The sequence below is a fragment of the Alnus glutinosa genome, chromosome 13 (assembly GCF_958979055.1).
Source record: "Alnus glutinosa chromosome 13, dhAlnGlut1.1, whole genome shotgun sequence".
NCBI lineage: Eukaryota > Viridiplantae > Streptophyta > Magnoliopsida > Fagales > Betulaceae > Alnus > Alnus glutinosa.
Window position 1 is genome coordinate 18,945,141 of NC_084898.1, and position 15,546 is coordinate 18,960,686.

At 31.6% G+C, this 15,546-nt stretch overlaps 1 long non-coding RNA gene across 1 annotated transcript; it reads left to right on the forward strand.

The window, feature by feature from the left end:
• Positions 1-10,639: 10,639 nt before the first annotated feature.
• LOC133853688 (uncharacterized) lies at positions 10,640-12,232 on the forward strand. The gene is made up of 2 exons (XR_009896704.1): positions 10,640-10,684; positions 12,010-12,232. It is a non-coding gene; the product is annotated as an uncharacterized LOC133853688 (long non-coding RNA).
• Positions 12,233-15,546: the final 3,314 nt, after the last annotated feature.

Sequence of the window (15,546 nt, forward strand, 5' to 3'; positions counted from 1 at the left end):
TTTGTCTTGTCCCCATCTTCCGTATATATTTTGTTTTATTAGTTTTGAAAAAAAAATTGAGACCGCGTTTAATGAGAGATAGGACAGATCCATTTTAAATATATTATTAAATTTGTGAACCCTATATAAAATCCTAAAAAGAAATAATACAAATACGTCTCAATTCGTACAACCAAATTTTAAATAAGCTTTTGAATTTATAAGATTCATAAATTTAATAATAGATTATTATTTTTTAATTTAATAATATAATAAAAAAATTAACATTTTAATATGATGTGACAAAAATTCTGACGTGGCACTAACGGTGGTTACGAAAATGGACGGAAAAATCACGAAATGACCTATTTCAAATTCTCGAAAAAGTTAAGCACCGAATACTGATTTTCAAAAAATGAGGGATCGAATTCAAATGGCGCTCCGACTCAGAGATTTATTAGACATTTACCCTGGATTTAAAAATTAAATGTGTAATAAATTATTTATATCATTTTTTCTCATTTTCAAATTTATTATTAGATTTATAGGATTTACATTAGCTCCACAAATTCAATAGTAGATTTGAAACTATAAAAAATATGTAGAAGATATAAGAGGGGATGAATATTTGAACTAGTAACCTCCGGTTAATGAGGCGTGGTCCACAGCCGATTGAACTACCTCTTGAAGACAGAGTAATATTACACATACTTCCACTTTTCTACACTCTTGATAGCTTTTAAAATCACTATTGGATTAAAAAATTTAATAAAAATTTATATCAAAGCCAATAATAATTTTAAAAACTACTTGCAAATGTGAAAAAATAAGTGTAAAAAAAATGAGAATATATGTAACATTATATTTATATTATTTATCGTGTTTAATTAGCTGTGGACATGCAACGAATGGGAGCCTATGACAAGTTTTCACGTGGCAGCATGTGATGGCGGGAGCATCCAAAGATAAGAGACAACCTGGTCACAAGTTTTCTCGGTAATATTTTTTTTTTTTTTTTTTTTTTTTGGGAGGGGGGTGGGGGGGGTGGGAATTCCTCGTACTGCAGTTGTTTATTTGTTGTGTGCTTGGTAGGTGGGTTGGTGGAGTCACGCGCGGCCGGGTTGAGACCTTAAAGTCCAACTTTAAGCCAATAAGCCATGGCCACGTGTACCATCACGTTAGTCCACGTGGCATTAGTTTTTAAACGTAATAAATATTAATTAATTGTCTAAATTTTAATGTTTAAATAGCAAATATTAGGCGAATTTATAAGGAGTTTATAAACAAAATTATAATACTCTAATTGAATTTAAATAACAAGAGTCAGGTGAATTTTTTAGGAGTTTATATAAAAATTGAAGTACTTGCCCTAATTAAAAATTGAATTTACCTAACAAAAGTGTTAGGTGAATTTAAAAGCACTCTTCACAATATTAAACTGTTGGTAATTGTTAACGGATGGGTTAGGTTCATAATTTTAAAAACTTAGTGTGACGATATTGTCAATTGTTAAATGTTGGAGGTACAATAATATAATAATATAATATTGGCTTAGGTTTATAATTTTTTCAAAAAGTCTTTTTGTAAATTTTTTATTTTTGTAAAGTTTTATTATTTTTAATTATGAGATGGACAGAGAGACCGTCTCCGTCTTTAACCATAAAGGAAGTACTATCTATGATACGAAATAAACCACAGAGTGCAAAAAATAAAGTCGTTAACCCACAAAAGGTCGGTAATCGCAACCATTAGGCCAGTTAATCGCAACTAGAGATTATGCAGTTATTAAAGGTCGGTTATTAACCTGTAATTGTTTTTCATGAAAATTCAAAACACCTTCTCTCTTTTCTTTTCTTTTTACCATAAATTATATTGAGAGAATAATATTTTTATATTGAAATGAAATAGACAAGTCTATAGGTTATTCCTATAGACTGTCTTTTGATAAAGATAGGTGTATCAAAAAAACATAAATGTACATCATATCGGTTTCAATGACAAAAGAAAAATAGGTCACTTTCAATTTATCTAAACAGGTGGGCTTATGTTGCAACTACGTACAGAAATTAAAAATAAAAAAATCAAATCAAATAAAAATCAAATGCATTTGTTCTACCAGTAAGCTTTCAAATGAAAACTCCTATATTTACTAATACAGTGAACAGTGGTAGTCAAATGCATGCACAAATGAAATGAGGAAGCATTCAATAAACAACATATAATATCAGTGGCATTGAATAAAAACATATGGCACATACAATATATTATAAAACTGGTTACCGGTTATTAATCGTTTTTGTCAATTCTTATAACCGATAACTGAAACCGACCTAAGCGATTCTTCAGTTGTGTGGTCAGCAATTATATATATATATATTGATTTTTATTGTCACATTATCCCAATTATATGACAGACAATCGTATAATAATCTACTAAGGTCTCATTTTGTTCGTGGAATAGACCCCTGAAATTAAATGATTATTCCTATAGAATAATTATTTTTTTGTTTGGTAGGGGGTCTATTCCCATTGGAATAGCTATTCATTTACGAAGAAAAATACCGATTTATCTAAAAAATGAGACAAATAATTATTCCAATGGGAATGGACTACAATTTCCCGGGGAAAAAAAAAAAAAAAAAGAAACCCAACCCCCTACACAGTAGCTAGCCGACCACCTCAATGGGCGGCGAGCCACATAGGGCGCTGGGGGTGGTCCCACCATCCCCTGAACGCCTCCAAGGTCCCTCAGGGGTGGTTGTGGCCACCGCCGGAGTGGTTGCGACCGCCCCCGACTCTTGGGTGGGTGGCCGACCACCCACCATTTTTCAATTTTTTTTATAATTTAAAGTTTTTTAAATATATATATATATATATATAATGTGTGATTTTATTAGTAATTTTGATTGGATTCCAATTAAAGTGTATGTGTTGTTACCAAACTAAAATTATGAATAATCATTCCATTCCACTATCTTTTATTCTTGAGAATAACTATTTATTTCCTAATAAAATACTAATTCTGCAAACCAAACGAAGCCTAAATATCATTACTTTTATATAAAAAAACATAAAAATAAAAAATGTCAAGGAAAAAGAAGAACAAAGAAAAATGTTAGATATTAAAATGTATCTCTAAAAGTACGTTTGGTAGAAGGATTAAACACATGGAATGGAATAGTTATTTCAAAGTTTGGTAAGATTTTTATCTTTTGATGAGAATGACTATTCTATGAATGGAGGAAATTAGAGGAATGGCTATTCCTTTAGGAATAGATTATATTTTTCGAATATATATATATATATTCGGAATCTATTGTGGCTGGTTGCGAGAGTTCGCCAAAATCCACCGCCATTATGTAGCTAGAGTTCGATGAAATCTATTGGCTGGCCACTGGAGTTTGCAGAAATATGCAATCGGAGAATCAATTATCTTTAAAATAAAATGTGAGTATTTTAGTAATTTTGATTTAATTATAGTTAGAGCATACGTATGGTCACCAAACTAAAGAATAATTATTTCATTTCACATTCTTATGTTCTTAGGAATAGCAATTCATTTTCTTGATGAAACAACCATTTGTTTTTATAATAGAATAGTCATTTCACATACCAAACACCTCTTAAGTATAGAGCCAAATCATACTTATTTTATCTAGCTAATTTAATCCTTCTTAATGATCTTCTAAATCCAAAGGGCCAGTCAATTTTCTTGCCCATCTTCTATTAAACAAAAAGAGAGAGCTTTCTCTTTTTTCACATAAAGTCCCACATGTTGTAAAAAAAATAAATAAATAAATAAATAAATAAAAAGGTAGAATAATTATTTGAGAAGGAAACAACCTTCAAAGATGTTTTTGTTTCTTTGGCTGAAAATTATAAATAATGTTGATTCAACCTTGTTTGAACTTTTCTGGGAGTTTTTGCAGCCAGAAATTGAAAGGTGACCAACACCACCCAATTCCAATCTTAATTTGTCTTCAACCAAAGAGAAGCACAATCCACCCTTTGGTGGATCGTATTTGGGTCTCTCATTCTACTCTCAACCGAAGCCTCAGCCTCCCTATCAGGAGATGTTCATAAATTGTCATCATCCCGTCCCAATTAACCCCTATTTTCTTTTTCTTTTTTTTCGAGTAAAAGAGTAGGAGTGGGGCGATTAAAATGACTATTCTATTTGAGCGTGACTATAATAATATCTATCTATTGAAAATCAATGACAAAAAAGCCTAGATGGTGTAAGAAAGCAAGTCTCAATTAACTTGCCTTGGCTTTTAAACGTCTATGGTAGAAAAGAAGCGTTTGGGAACAAAAATACAATTTTAAACCAAATTGTAAAAAATAAATTGTTTGAGAATTGCATTTTTAAAATATTGCGATTTAAAAATGCAGAAAATTATTTTTTTTCAAATCGCAAGCAATATGATACTTTTTTGAAAATGCATAATTTTAAAAGCTAACCTGCGATTTTGCCAAACGCTTAACTGAGTTTTTAAAAATTATTTTTTAAAAAAAAAATCGCACATTTTAAAATCGCAAACCCAAACAGATCTTTAACAGCTCATGAAACAAAAACTCAATTAATTTTACACAAAAGAAGCAAGACGACTTTCCATATTAGGTCTATTTTGTTACCGATACGAATTACTATTCGCCAATAAATATCTAATATTTACTTATCCTTTTAAATTAAGTAATTTGATTATATACGCATTTCTTTTACAATTTGTTGACACGTGTTAATATTTATGTGATTGAAAGTAATTAAAAAAAATTAGTGATTAACGTGACTCAAATTACATATGTGAACACATGTCACAAAGTTATAAAAAAGTTGTAATTCATATATATTATTTGATTCCATACAAAAAGAAAATGCAAAATTCAACATTTATTAGCGTCATTGGGAGCATCATATGTTGCAAATAAGGATTTGACTTATGTGCCTTAAGAACACTATGGCATATGTATTTTAGTTTTTTCAATGCTTCGGATTTAATTTTAATTTTTTCTTTTATAAGAAAGAGTGAGTAGCAAAAAAATAAATAAATATATATATATATATATATATATATATATATATAGAGAGAGAGAGAGAGAGAGAGAGAGAGAGAGAGAGAACACTTCACTTACTATTTTTGATTTTTTATCACTTTTACAATTATATTTTTAAACTTTAAAAAAGTCTCATCTTTCAATTTTTTTTCAATTTTACACATCCGTTAGAATTTTTTATCAAATCATATCAAAATTTTTAAAATACTTTTTTTAAAAATATATATATATATATATATATATAATTTTTTTTCAAAGATTGCATGGGTATTTTTGTAAATTTCGTTAAATCCTGACTAACGCTTAAATTCTGTATTTTTTTTTAAAAAAAATAAAATATATATATATATATATATAATTTTTTTTTCAAAGATTGCATGGGTATTTTTGTAAATTTCGTTAAATCCTGACTAACGCTTAAATTCTGTATTTTTTTTTAAAAAAAATAAAAATATAGTTATTTTAAAAATTTTGACACCAATACATTATGATTTAACGGAAAAATCAAGAAAAATAAATAAAGTTTTTCACATATATATATATATATATATATTAGGTCACTTAAGTCAAATCCTGCAAATAAAGAGTAAAAGGTCATTGATCATGATGGGTCAAGTATATTGCTCACGCAGGTGCAAACCGTGCAATGGACCCATCCATGTATAATTGTGTACAATTTACAAGAAACGTCAAAAGTCACCCATGACTTAAAGCACTGTACACTGCTGCACCTTTTTCTTGTTTATTACTCTTCGGACTTCGGTTGTTGGGGCTCAATAACATCACAAATCACTTTAATTGGTGATTTTAATTTTTGACATTCGTTTCACGAATCAATCATGAATCAGAATTTCCACATCTTTTGAAACATTAAAACCGAATACTTATTTTCTTAGATTTATATTTTGGGTTGCCTAATCTTTGTTGTTGTGTTTTTTCTTTCCTATTGTAATTTTTTTTTTTTTTTTTTTTTTCATGTATCTATAAAATTTAAATAAGTAAATAAATAGGGAGACCGCTTAAAGGTTGCAATCAATCTCCATTTATGGAATTGCAAGATTTAAGACCCACATTTTGTAGTATTTACAAAAACCTGATGCTCCGTTTTTTTTGACGTAAAATGATTTCCGTCGTAAAATATTTTCAACGAAATCAATTTTTAAAAAAATAATTTTCTCCAAAATATTTTTCGGCGTTTGGTTCGCACGAAAAAATTACAAAAATTGAAAATGCATTTGTCGCCGGAATCCGGCAACGTCCGGTCGCCGTCGCCGGATTCCGGCGAACATATTTGGCCGGATTCATGCAGGACTCCTCCGGATCCGGTCAAATCTGACCAGATTCCGGACATTTTGGTCGGATCAGTGGCCGGATCCGGTCATATCCGGCTGGACTCCGGCCATTCTGGCCAGATCCGGCCGGATCAGTGGCCCGATCCGGTCATATCCCGCCAAATTCGGCCGGATCAATGGTTAGATCCGGCAAGATTCCGCCAGCATCCAACAACGATGGCCGGATTTCACCAGATTCTGGCGCTAGCATTATTCTGGTGGTCGGACGATGCCGGATTCCAGTGCCACCTATTTCGAACGACCGACTATTGTCAGATTCGGACAATCGGATATCAAGTGTGCATGCAAGGACGAATAATATAATTTCGGAAAACGATTTACGGTTTTAAAAACTGTAAATCGTTTTTCAAAAATTAAAGAAACTTTTACAGTCAAACTAAAAATGATTTTTGTTGACCATTATTTTCGTCCTTATCAAACACTGTAAAATTTTAAAATTATTTTTTAAAAATCATTTTACGCCGAAACAAACAAAACATTAATCCCAGCCGAGGGAAAAGCAATAATTCATTTCTTCTCTGAATTCCAATTTTACACCGATCTCTATTTGTGGGGAGCTCTACTTTTATGCCAAAAAAAGGGAGAGGACAAGTTAATGCAAAAAATATCTTTGGAATTGCCTTCCATGTCTTCACTCCATCATTAATGGAGGCCACGTCCGAGTTATAAATACATTCCTTTTTGTTTTTCTCCCTGAAAAAAAAAAAAGAAAAAGAAAAAAAAGACAAAAGAAAAAACTTTAATTAACCCCGTAAATTGTTACCGCAATTGCAATTACCTTCCTAAATTTTAAAAACTCTCAATTTAGTGTATCCATTTTTCAATTTTTTTTAATTTCACTCATCCGTTAGGATTTTTCGTTAAATCTTATCAAAATTTTCAAAATACCCATTTGTTTATTAACAAAAAAATATAAAATAAAAAAAAAAATCAAAGATTCAAGTGTCGATATTTTTGCAAATTCCATTAAATCTTTACCAACGCTAAAATCCTTAAAAAAAAAATTTCTTTTTTTTTTCCTGAAAAAATGATAGTATTTTGAGAATTTTGGCATCACTCCGTTAGGATTTACCATTAAATCATAACAGATTAATGAAATTGAAAGATAGATACACTAAATTGAGAGTTTTTTAAGTTTAGGGGATAATTTCATTAAATCTTTACCAACGCTTAAATACTTACAATTATTATTATTATTATTTTTTCCTGAAAAAAAAAATGAGGGTATTTTGAGACTTTTGACATCACTCCGTTAGGATTTAATGGATGAGTAAAATTGAAAGATTAATACACTAAATTAAGAGTTTATGAAGTTTAGGAGGACAGTTGCAAATGTGATAAAAGTTCCATATGGGAGGTTAAGTGAAATCTCTCCAAAGACAAATTACAACTACCACATGCTAGACCCCTTACAACCGAAGTTGGAACAGTAATGGGTTGTAGACTGCCCTTCTCTCTCTTTTTCATGAAAGATTTAAAATTAAATTTAAATCATTCAAAAAATTACAACATATATACTATAGTTTTTTTTACAATACTTAACCCAAATCCATCGTGTAAATTGCCCATTAACCCAACTCGTGTCCCGTCGGATCCCATTCATTAGGCTAGAGATTATGAGTTCGTTTGCTAATGCTTTTTAGAATGTACTTTTTACTTATTAATTATAATTTCGGACACTACAAATGCAACTACCCCTACTTTCCAATTTGATGAAATTGGGACAGGATGGATGATGGTGGTTAAAAATCTCATTTCCAATCTGAGGGAGTGGTCTTACTTTTCACCACAAAAATATGTGAATTTTGGATATTTTCTGTTTCCTTTTTTCTTTGTGATTATGAAATTACAAATGAGTGTGCCATCAATTGCCCAAAAAGTGGGCACATTTTGATGATACCTGCCTTGGAATCACACCCATCTCATGTTCTTTTGGGTGGTGCCAAGTAATTTCCTTATGTGTTTGAATGTAAGAGGGAAAACTTCATTTCAAAGCAATAATTTTATCGGAAATTGCCTCACATCCCCCATGAGCTTTGCTATTGTGACAGATAAAGACTTGAGTTTATAATTTTGATAATTAAACATCTAAGTTTTGATCATGTGACAATTTTGGATTCTTTTCTCAAATTTTCAATCAAGTTTTTAATGGTAGAAAAAAAAAAACGCTTGAAAAAAAAGACAGTAAAAAAAAATACAATGTACTGTAAGGAAAAATGGAGGGGTTCATCTCCTGTATATAAAGCTAATATATTGCTGGTTTATTTTGTCAAGCAAAATACAACTTAATTTTGCAGAGTTTTTCAACTTGGAGTGATATTTGGCTCATAACTTCTTCGATCTTAAAAAATGACCTATGCTTCTTAAATCTAGTAATTCATAATCGTTATCTGGTTTTTTATTATGGCTTTTGTAATACCCCAAATTTTTATTAGACAACATATTTTTTTTTAAAAAAAACCAATAAAAAAATACCTATGTTTATTAATTAGTTTTTAAAGAGTAACTCTAGTTAATTTAACTAGATAAAAGTTAACTATGGGTTAACTAGATTTTTTTTAAAAAAAAAAAAAGATTAACTAAGGTTAATCTAACTAGGATAAAAAGTAACCTTAGTTAAAAAAAAAAAAAAAAAAAAAAAAAAAAAAAAAAAAGAAAAGAAAAAGAATGAAGAACTTGCACGGCAAGTTCATTTATCCCTTTATAATTTTCTTCTCTTTTCTCTTTATTTTTGGTCTTCTTCCTCTTTCCTTCTTCATTACTTTTTCTTTCTTCTTCTTTCTTCCGCCCAAGACACGAGCAGAGAGAGTGAGAGTATAGAGACAGAGAGATGAGGCCGAGAGATTGGGAGAGAAGGAGAAACGGAGATAGAGAGAGAACCCGAGAGAGAGATTGAGTGGAAGAGAGACGAAGCGGGAAGAGGCCGTGACCCGACGACCCAGGTGTGCGATCCCGGTGGTCAGAACCAAAGACCGGCGTGGCAGTGCATTTCCGGTGGAGCCCAGGCCGATTTCCGGCCGATCGTGGAGGACCCGAGTAACCACAACCCGCCAGACCCGAGAGCTCTGATGCCCGATCCTTCGGTGGTGGAGTCCGAGGTGATTTTCCGGCGGTACAGGTGGACTTCCGGCGAACCAGAAGCCGATTTCCGGCGGGCTCAGGTGTTTTTCCGGCCGATCCACGAAGACTCGAAGCCCCGTGACCCAGAACCCGACCTTAACCCGCCAGACCCGGTAGTGCAACCCGCAACCCGATTCTTCGATGGTGAATTTCCGGCGATCCTTTCTGTTGCCGATTTTACTGTTTTGTCGGTGGATTTTCTATGAAAATTCTTAATGTGAGTTATTCTTTAAATTAGAGTAATTTCTTGGTAATTATGTGGTGATTGAATATTGGTGGGAGATATCATTGTTGGTATTTTCTGTTTTGTGGTTTTCCATGGGTGCTGGCCGATTGAATAGGTATATTTGGGTATTGTGCTATTTGATCAATATGCATGATATTTAGGAATTGATGATGAATATTTTTGTTGTTGCCTGTGTTTCTGATTTGGCTGTAAAGGTTTTGGCAGTGGGGAGATTCTAGTTGAGGCTTGTTAAACTGATTGGGTGTGATTCCGGTTGTTGGCAGTGAGTGTATATTCCTCCTGTTTTGGCTATAGTCTGAATTGGGTTTCTTGTCTCTTAACCGATTGTGTGGTATTATGGGTTTTGAAGATTGGCTGTGTACTCCTGAATGGAAATAATCCACTGTTAGGTTGAGCTAAGTTTTAAGTATTGATTTTATGTGTCAGTAGTGATGTGTTGATTTTAGTTGCTGAATCACTCTGAGAGTTGGGTGAATTGAGGTGTTCTGCCATATTTATAAATATGGAGAATTTTTATGAGTTTGACTGTGTACTGTTTTGGGAATTTTTGTGAATTTGGATTTTCGATTTAGCCGTGTAACCGATTACTTGTGATTCTTAGAGTTGAGTTTTAACCATGGCTTTAGGCTTGATTATGAGCTTAGTTGTTGTGGGATGATTATTGATATTTTCTCTAGATGATTATATGGTGTGTTTCTTCGTTGAAATGAATTTCTATCTAGGAAAATATTAGTTGGATAGAAATATGGTCTTCATAAGTGTAGTAGATTTAGAATAGAGATTTTGTATGTAGAATATATATATATATATATATATATATATAAGATATCTTAGTTAAGTTTTAAACTAGAAATATCAGAACGCTCCTCTAAATTCATCCTTATGTTTTATTTAGGTAGAAGCTCGACCCTGACGCTAATGGAAAGTCCAGGTAAGGGGATACAACACCGAAAAACCCCAACAAGATTTTATTATAAATCTTTTGAAAAAGTGTTGGAGAATTTTACAAAGCGTTGCTCATGCGATTTTTAATGCCAAGCTTTATTACTCATATGATATTGTTTAAGAATTTTGAGCATAAATCACAGTTTTGGTTAAGAGCATTTTTAAGAATTATGATTTATGCATAATTATAGTTAAGACTAAGAGCATTTTAAAATTATGAATTATGCATACTCACAGATATGATTAAGAGCATATTTTAAAGTTATGATTTATGCATAATTACAGTCATAATTAAGAGCATTTCAAAGTTGTGAAATATGCAATAATGAAAAAGAGAGCATTTGAAAGTTATGACTATAGAGCATTCCAAATTAAATGACTCTATTTATGAATACAGTTTTGAAAGAAAAGAGAATCTAAAGTTAAATTCTGCACATGACTACAGTTATAAAAGCAGCTCTTACAGTTTTGAAATAAAGTTTACAGATAAAGCAGAGCCTACAGTATTACAGAAAACGTTTATGTGCAGTAATTGTTTAACCTTGAGGCACTACTACAGTTAGGTCGGTACCGTATAGGGTAGCATGGCAAACATACCGCAAGTCGGTATGTGCTACCATCCGAGGTTGGCCTTCACCTAGGGAAGACCCCCAACCCGGCGACTCTTCTCTGTGACGACAGGCTGAGTCTATAGGTCCTTTGGACAAAGCCAACGTGCGCCGCTCATGGGAATTGGCGGTGTAGAGTCTATAAGAGGTTAAACCACAGAGAAAGGAATAAAGAGAAAACTGATAAAAAGAGTATACTGGATCATAATAAACTGTCATTCTTATACCATTATTCATATTCTTCAAATTCTATTTAATTGTTCATATGTCATGCCACCTGTCCTAAAACAATACATTTCACTTTATGAATCATGCTTTAATATGTGTTTTCTTATAAAACAGAAGCAGCCTAGCATATCACTTCCCAGACAAATTTTCATAACTTGAATCTCCAACTTATACTCAATCTAAAATCACATATTCATACTTCTAAACATCATCGTAATCTTAATATATTCAAATACATTTAAATCATCTAAAATAAATTAAAATCAATATACTATTGGTTTAGGTTCTAATTCAATTTACTTTATGCAATTCATCATATGTGAAATTAATTCTTAAAAGTGAGTAGAATAAATCTGTCATTATGCATGACTAAAGATTTTGGCATAAAGGTTTATAGCATATTTTATTTCCCCTGGTGTTGTATTTTCCTTACTGAGTTGTCGAACTCACCCCTTCTTCCTCCACCCCTCTCCAGATGACAACCGTAAGACGAAGACTTTTCCTTGTAAGGGCGTAGACCTCGCTGAGAGCGATAGTTCGTGATGAACCAACCAAACCCTAATATTGTATAGTATGATTTGTTCCTTTTGGAGTTCATGATTTTGTATAGATTTATAAATAGAAAGGTTTAAGAGAGTAGAAATTTTAAATTTTTAGTTGTAAATGCACGCTTTCATTTATAATGTTTGTTTTTAGCACTTAAACTCACGTTTTCCCTTATATCCCAAAAACGGGGGCGTGACAACATGGTATCAGAGCATTTTGCTCTATGGACTGTAGGAGTAGATCTTTTTAGAGTCTAACTTCTATAAGATCTAGGGAGCGGATAGGATTTTCAATCATAGCAGATTGACTTTGTGAACCCTAGGATTGATCTTATTAAGGTTGAAGTCTCTAAGTTGGAATCAATACTAAGGAGTAAGTTATGATCAGTATCAAAGTATGATAGGTTTTCAAGACCTGTTTACCAAAGTGTTAAGTTGTTCAATCTTTCTCGAGGAATAGCAAATTATAGACCAACTTGTTTTGGATGGATAGGTATTGATGACCACCATATTTTGAGGTATAGTCATGATTTATGAAATACTTTTAGAGATATAGATTATAGAAATACGGATGCTTGATAGTTTGTCAGATTTATGGATATTAAGTCAATAAATGTATTAAGCATCATATAGATATTTTTTGTGCATAGAGATAAATATTGAAGTTTTGAGATTACTTGATTTACTCGTGGATGTAAACAAAGATATCTATAGATGTTGATTCATGTGTTTTAAGGACATATAAGGAAATAGGTTGATCAAGTAAATTGATGATCTTGGAGCAATTATAGTCTTATGATCTGATAACTTTAGTGAAGTTAGAATTTAGTAATTGAGGAATGTTTGGAGTTTTTAGAGGATAAGATAATCCATATGATAAGATGAATCTTTCGGAAGATCTTAAGTTTGAGAAATGCTCTAATTATCATATTTGAGGATTGGTCAATGGCATAATTGAATTGGATTGAGGTTAAGGTTGTATCCATTGACCTATGAGGATAATAGTATTTATGCAGGATAAGAAAAAGATCATAGCCCTAAAGAATCAAAGGAATTAAAGTTCAAGGGATATGACAGTCTTAGAAGATTTTTGGATATGATGATTTTCTTTTAATCTCTTTGATAAGATTGATTAGTGGCGATTGAGGATTATTATGGACTGCAATGTTTTGAGGTATGGATTGTTAATTCTTCAGGTATTTTAATTTGTAGGACCTGATAAAATTTGATATTTTGGTCTATGAATTTTGAGGATATGTAAGCAGTGGATTTGTTAATTAGGAATTTGGAGATAGGAATTCTGAACAATCAAAGAATCGATCATTTGAGTAAAATTAGTACTTAATGGTTCAGATTAAGATATAGGTTGATACTTTGGGCATAATGATTAAGATCGGTTAGATTGTAGTTTGAATAAGTATAATGATAAGTTTCATGATTATTACCAATTTTTGATCAACTATTTTCGCTACTAATATGTGTGTGATTGACTGGTTGGATGAGCGCCTTCTTACTGTGATCGATTGTCCTTCGCTGCAATGACGACATAGAGAAATGCTGGGAACATGCAGTGGTTTAACAAAATCAGGATCACGTACTACGAGGCGAATGTCTACGCTCAAATCAAGTATTAATGCCGGGTAAGGTTACTATCATGCGAGGTAAGTGCGTAATTATTCTTGATACTAAATTGAGAAAAATTAGTGCTCAACTGTTCGGATTAAGAATTTCTGCATTTGAGAAGTTCATTGTTAGCCTAATAATTGTGTTTATGTGGAGATAAGATACAATGAGACTCTTAGAATAAATGGTGTTATTGTCAGAAGCTTGTTATTTATTTATTTAGTAATCTAGTTTTTCTTAGTTTTGGTTATAATAGATTTGAAGAGGAGATATCGTTTGCTTGGATGGTTAGTGGATTAAACTGATGCTAAGCCTTAGGAATGGATTTAAGTTGCTCGGGTTGTTAGGTAAGGCCGTAGTTATTTTATTTTATGATGAGATAAAAATAAAATAAAATAAAATATAGTATATATGTTGAGATTGACGTAAGCTATAAATGAGGAGAATCAATCTTGTGGTGGTGGGGAGGGGGTGGAGCCGAATCAATATTCGGTCTAATCGAATATTAAGGAAACTTTTATATCACTGTCGTTTTCACTATTAAGGAAAACAGTACTGATACAATGTATCAACCCCATATAGGCCAATATATTGTACGACAATATATTTTGCTCAGAAGCATCTAGAATGATACAATATGGAAAACTGCAAATTAATTACTTCACAATCTCTAATCACCGGAAAACATTTAAAGAAGCAGGTTTAATTATATTAAAGTTGGCAAATATGAGTTTCAGATTCATTTTGCTTTACGACCTCTGATCTGTATTGTAAATGATGAATAATCTGTGAATGATGTATTTAAGAAGATGAATGATATGAATATAGTATTGATATTGATCAATTCCAGTTTGCTCAGACTCCTTTCAATTTGAGTTTGCTCAGAATTCACAACGGGCTCATTAAATTTTCTCTAAATTTATTTTTAAATTTTTTTTAAGCTAATTGCTTTTCAAATTCACTAAATATATATCAAACTCTCTAAATATTTTTCTACTTTAACTAAATATTATCTTTTATTAGTGAAACTTGTTAGCAATATAAATCAAAATGCTAATTAACAATGTAAATAAGCAGCGAAATGATTGATTATACAAATACCTCTAGTTATTGTTTTGCTTAGGCGAAGTGAAAAAACCTTTTTGCAATAATCAGAGAGTCTGAAAAAACATAAATTTAGAGAGATTCTTCTGACCTATGCCTACTAGTGCCAATAATCAGAAAAATAAATGTGAATTAAAATTTTGTTCTTTTTTAAAAAATTATACTCGTTACGCCTTTATCTCATCACTGTTGTCCAAAAAGGACAATTAATGGAGGTGATTTTATTTTATTTTATTTTTATTTTGGTTTGTTGACTACAATTCTTGAATCTCTAAAAGTACGTTTGGTAGAAGGATTAAACCCGTAGAATTGAATAATTATTTCAAAGTTTGGTAAGCTTTTTATCTTTGGATGAGAATGACTATTCTATAAATTGAGGAAATTATAGGAATGGTTATTCCTTTAGGAATAGACTATATATTTTGGAAAAAAAAAAGAAAAAAAGAAATATATATATATATATATATATATATATATATATATTCGGAATCTGTTGTGGCCAGTTGCCAAAGTTTGCCAAAATCCACCACCATTATGTAGCTAGAGTTCGATGAAATCTATTAGCTGGCCACTAGAGTTCGCCAAATATACAGTCGAAGAATCAATTATCTTTAAAATAAAATGTGAGTATTTTAGTAATTTTGATTTAATTCTAGTTAGAGCATGTGTATGGTCACCAAACTGAGGAATAATTATTTCATTTCACATTCTTATGTTCCTAGGAATAGCAATTCATTTTC